Here is a 6,080-nt window from a genome sequence, read left to right as displayed (position 1 = left end):
GATGTTCGAGTCCCGGGAAGCTAAAGTAACACGCTCGAGGGAGGAGAGGGAGGGGGCTGCTGATCCTCCTCTTGCTCAGGCCTGGGAATAATCCAGACACGTTCGTACCAGCGTCCTGTACATCTATTTCGAACTAGCAGAGACACGGCAGCTGGTGGGCGTTCTCTCTCTCTCTTTCCCTCTCTCCCCCTCTCTCTATATCTCCCTCTCCCTCTCCCTCCCTCTCTCTCTCTCCGTCTATCTCATATTCTTAAACATTTCGGCGCCCAAGTTCACATATTCGACAAGGCTTTCGTATATAGGAGTTTCGGGCATTTCCAGGGATAGTCTTATGACCCTGCTGGTAGTCTGACCCGTCCTTTTCGGCGCCCAAGTTCACATATTCGACAAGGCTTTCATATATAGTAGTTTCGGGCATTTCCAGGGGTAGTTTTATGACCCTGATGGTAGTCTGACCCTTCCTCTGTACTGTGAACCTATAAGGACACTCGATAAAACCCGACTGATCTCCTTTTTGACCTTTGGAAATAGTTGGCAAGGCTTTCGTAGGAGTTTGAGGCATTTCCAGGGGTAGTTGTATGGCCCTGGAGCTAGTTTGACGCTTCTTCTGTGCCATGAACCTTTAAGTCACTCACTAGAACTCGATTCATCTCCTTTTTAGACTCTGGAAATAGGTTATGTGAGGGGAAGAAACGTCTGTGAGAATACCGAATCGAACTCCCTCTCTCACATAATTGATATTTCCAGAGGTAGTTTGATCCTTCCTCTGCACCTTGAACCTATAAAAGCATTCTCTAGAACCCGAATGGTCCCCTTTTTGGCCTTGGGAAATAGTGGATGGGAGAAATGGTTGATGTGAGAGTCGGGTGGGAGCGTCTGAGAACAACCGACCAGCCCCTCTCTCTCTCTCGCGTGCTCAGGGGAGGGTAAAGCCAACACACACGGGATGCCTCGCGCGGAGTGTTCAATACAGAGGCAGACGCAATATCGTAATGTTCCGCGCCTCGCATTATACTTGCTAAGCGTGTGCGTGTGTGTGCCCGACCCGCCGTCCGCGACACTGCCCCGCCCGCTGACAAACTGCCGGCAATTGAGGACATCTTGGCGCAGGTATCAAGGTATATCGGTGCCCCTCGAGTCGTGCCCCAGCGCCGCCCACTTTTATGTCTTGTCTGACTAACTGACTGACTAGCTAGATGAACAGAAAGATAAATATATGACTGGCTGACTGACAGGATTGATAAAGGAATGACTGACTGACTGACTGACTAGCTAGATGAACAGAAAGAGAAATGTATGACTGGCTGACTGACAGGATTGATAAAGGAATGACTGACTGACTGACTGACAAACTAGATGAATTGAAAGAGAAATGTATGACTGGCTGACTGACTTGACTGATAAAGGAATGACTGACTGACTAACTGACTGACTAACTAGATGAATTGAAAGAGAAATATATGACTGGCTGACTGACTGGACTGATAAAGGAATGACTGACTGGCTGGCTTACTGAATGCCTGACTGACTGACTGGATAGACGGATAGAGAAACATTTAACTGACTTACTGACAGGGCTGATAGAGGAAGGAATGGCTGAATAACTGGCTGAATAACTGACTGGCTGGTTCGCTGGAAAGTGGAAATGCATGGTCGGTTTCGCATTACAAGCAGAGGTCAAGAGTGGCTTATGCAGGCTAGAACGAGATGCTTATAGTCTCGTGTTCTCCGTTTCTGCGCTATTTATAACCCTCCTACTCGCTATGCTACGTGTGTGTGTTCCCTTGCGCTGTATAGAGAGAAAGCAGCGGCGATATCCAGTGCTACCCATGACCCGTATCCTCAAGCGTTTCAGGGCCCACACACCTAAATTTGGCTTTCGTAGAGGCTGGTTTGGTTACTTCCATGGGTAGTTTTATGAGCGTAGTGATGGTTTGATAAGACTTCTGCACCGTGAATGTTAAAACCTCTGAGAATACGAGCTGTCAATTTTTCCTTTCAGTTTCTCAGCCAGGAAGTCAGCCAGCAAGTTATTCAGCCTGTTATTTTAGCCAGTCAGTCAGCCAGGCAGCCAGTTAGTCGGCACTCCCAAAGTCAGTCAGTAAGTCAGACAGTCAGTTCCAGCGATCAGTCACTCAGCCAGTCAGTCATTCAGCCATCTCAGAGCAAGACAGTCATCCAGTCAGCCCAATCAGTCAGTCAGTCATTCAGTCAGCTTGAAAATCAGCCAGCCAGTCAGTCAGTCAGCCACTCAACCACCCCTCCTCAGTCACCCAGTCAGTCAGTCAGTCAGTCAGTCAGCCAGTCGCCCCATCCACATTCAGTCAGTCAGCTCTCCAACAGTAAGCCAGTCACCCAGTTAGTCAACCAGTCACCCAATCACCTTTCCGTAGCAAACCATTCACTCCAGTCAGTCAGTCACCCAGTCAGTCAGTAAGTCAGTCTTTGTCCCACCCTCAAACCTCGACTCAGTGATGTGTTCGTGAGCTCTCGGAATGGAGTCGCGGAGGCAAAGACCGAAACTACAAGGCAGGAACCACGAGACGGGGCGGCGAGGGAAGAGGAACGAGAGGGAGGCATGGAAGGCCGAAGATTAGAGAGAGAGATAGAGAGAGAGAGAGAGAGAGAGAGAGAGAGAGAGAGAGAGAGAGAGAGAGAGAGAGAGAGAGAGAGAGAGAGAGAGAGCATAGATCCTCATGCCGTCTTCAAAACAATATTTCTCAAAGTGTTTCAGATAAAAGTGATTCGCTCGCTTTAAAATGTTTTAGCCCGAAGCTGACACGCAGGCACATGACACGAAAGAGAGAGAGAGAGAGAGAGAGAGAGAGAGAGAGAAACAAATGAAAGAAAGGAAGAAAAAGAGAGAAAAAAAGAAAGGAGAGAGAATGGAAGGAAGGAAGAAAGAAATATAGATAGAGAGAAGGAAAAAGTAAGAAAGAAGGAGAAAAATGAGAGAGAGAGAGAGAGAGAGAGAGAGAGAGAGAGAGAGAGAGAGAGTACCCACAGTGCAACGCTCTCTCTCTCTCTCTTTCCCCACCTCCCACGCAACCCCCCCTCCCTCCCTCCCTCCCTGCCTTTGTATAATAAGAACTATTTTCGTTTTTAAGTCAAAAGAATTTTCCCGACATTAAACAGAACTGACAACAAAGGCAAGCACAAAACTTCTTGGCCTGGGGAGTTTCTTTTGCAACCCCGCCCGCCTACGTGATGTTGTTAATAGTAGTAGTAGTAGTAGTAGTAGTAGTAGTAGTAGTGTGTGGGTGGGTGGGTGATATTAGACAGGAAGAAATTGATGATAGAAAAAAAAGACAAAACGAATGAGAGAGAGAGAGAGAGAGAGAGAGAGAGAGAGAGAGAGAGAGAGAGAGACGAAGGGGAAAGAGAATTAGAGAAAAAATAAAGAAAATGTAATCGTGAAACAAAGACCCGGCGAAGAAAGAGAGAAAGAAAGAAAGAAAGATAAATAAAGATAGAGAAATTAAGATATAGAGAGAAAATATAGATAGAGAAAGAATGAGAGAGAGAAATGTAAAGAGAAAGAAAGATAGAGAAAAAGAACGATAGATAGAGATAGATAGAAAGCAAGAGAGAGATCCCACCCACCACCACCACCACCACTGCCGCCGCTACGAATATTTATCACAAGACAACGTACGAGAGCTTGGAGAGGGAGCGATGGAGAGACAGGAAGTGGATAAGGGCCGCAAGGGAAGACTGATGGACGCGAGGGAGATGAAGGATGGGCAGCGAGGGAGCAGCTGTGCATATGACGGGAATGACTGATCAGTGAGCGATGGCAGCGAGGGAGAGGGAGAGAGAGAGAGAGGAGAGGAGAGAGTGAGTGAGTGAGTGCGTGAGGGTCAGACACGGAAGGGGAGACGAAAAAAGAAGGAAATAAGGAGTGAGAGCGACAGGGTATATGGATCGAAGAGCTGCTGCGTCGAGAAAGAAAATGGGAGGAGGTTGAAGTGAGGAAAGAATAGAGGAGTTGAAGTCGTAGGAAAGACGCGAGAGAGAGGAGAAAAAGAGGAGATAGAGTGAGAGCGACAGGGTATATGGATCGAAGAGCTCCTCCCTGCTGCCTCCTCGAGAAAGAAAATGGGAGGAGGTTGAAGTGAGGAAAGAAAGAATGAGTTGAAGTCGTAGGAAAGACGCGAGAGAGAGGAGAAAAAGAGGAGATAGAGTGAGAGCGACAGGGTATATGAATCGAAGAGCTCCTCCCTGCTGCCTCCTCGAGAAAGAAAATGGGAGAAGGTTGAAGTGAGGAAAAAGAGAAAGAGTTGAAGTCGTAGGAAAGACGCGAGAGAGAGGAAACAAGAAGGAAAGAAAGAGTGGAGTTGCTGCCTGCCTGTTTGTCATACTGCCGTGATATAGAAAATGGGAGAAGGTGAAGAAGAAAGGAAAGAAAGACTGAGTTGAAGTCGTAGGAAGGATGTCAATGTGTTTTTTCTGTCTCCTTGTAAGATTTATTTTTCTCCTCCTTCTCTTTGTAATACCCAGTCACCCAGTCAGTCAGTCTCTCAGAAAGCATACACCCTCCCATCCCCCCCCCCCCCACACACACACACACATACACACACACACGCACGCACACACTAACTTTGCCGTCCGTAGGAACTTGCCAACGCAAAACTTGGAAACCGTGAAGGAGATGGTGACGATTTGTTGTTGTAGTTGTTGAGAGAGAGAGAGAGAGAGAGAGAGAGAGTTTATGAGGGGGAGAAAAGGGGCCATTGCGTCTCCTTAACTTTGCATAATATTCCCGTTCGTTCTTATATAGAGATGAATTTTTCCCTCCCTGATACTAACCCACGGGAAAAAAAGGAAAAAAATAAATGAAAAAATAACCAATAATAATAATAATAATAATAATAATAATAATAATAATAATAATAATAATAATAATAATAATATATAATAATAGAAAAAATTATTACCGACTTTTTGTTCTTCGTATACAATAGAGAGAGAGAGAGAGAGAGATATATAGAGAGAGAGAGAGAGAGAGAGAGAGAGAGAGAGAGAGAGAGAGAGAGAGAGAGAGAGAGAGAGAGAGAGAGAGAGAGACAGACCAATCGAGCTATAGAGACTGGAGTAGCTCAGCAGATCAAGAAATAAAGAAAAAAAAATATTGAGAGCTCGTCATCTTGGCCGCCGTTTGAAGCAGCCAGGTCTTTTCCGCGGACCATTAGACAGATTTCTCAAGGGGGGAGCCAAGGACGAATTACCGAGGCAAACTATTTTAATATCATGTCGTTTTTCAAGGCAGAGGAAAGAGAAGAGAAAAGGAGAAGGAGGAGAAAGAGGTTACATGGTGCGTGGGAGAAAGAGAGAGAGAGGGGGGGAGGTAGGAAAGGAGAGAGACACGAAATCCTGGTTCTGGTCCTACGTTTTCGGGGGAGGAGGAGGAGGAGGAGGAGGAAGAGGAGGAGGAAGCAGCATGTTCTAAGATGCATGGAAGAGAGAGAGAGAGAGAGAGAGAGAGAGAGAGAGAGAGTCATTCAATCACATAATCCTGATTGAGATATAAACATAATCTGTTAGTTCACCATTCTCTCCCATATATAAAGTAATAATCCGTTTTTTTTGTGAGAGAGGGAGGTAAAAAGAGGAAGAACTTATAAAACCCGAAATAAAAGCGAATCAAACTACAATTATAAGTATTTTTATGTTAGTTTGAAGGGAGAGAGAGAGAGAGAGAGAGAGAGAGAGAGAGAAAGCAGGAGTGAGCAGTTATATAGTTTAGGCATGTCAATTATTGTTCTCGTGTTTGAAGTTCCTCCTGTGCAAGCCTTTTTATAATCAAGTTTATAGATAGAAGAGGAGGAGGAAAATTGGTGAAGGAGCAGTAAGGGGTATTCTCCGACGCTTCCACCCCTCACACATCAGCTATTTCCAGAGGCCGAAAAGGAGATAAATCGGGTTTATATGAGTGTTTTTCCAAGTTCACGGTACAGAAGAAGGGTCAAACTACCACCAGGGGCCATGAAGGTACCTCTGGAAATGACCCAAACTCCTACGAAAGGGATGGTTGTATGGTATAGGTTCGTCAATTATTTTTATGTGCGAAAGTCTTCCTT

Source organism: Eriocheir sinensis, chromosome 13 (genome assembly GCF_024679095.1).
Source record: "Eriocheir sinensis breed Jianghai 21 chromosome 13, ASM2467909v1, whole genome shotgun sequence".
In the NCBI taxonomy this organism is placed as follows: Eukaryota; Metazoa; Arthropoda; class Malacostraca; order Decapoda; family Varunidae; genus Eriocheir; species Eriocheir sinensis.
The sequence above is the reverse complement of the archived record's forward strand: the minus strand, read 5'-3'. Positions refer to the sequence as shown.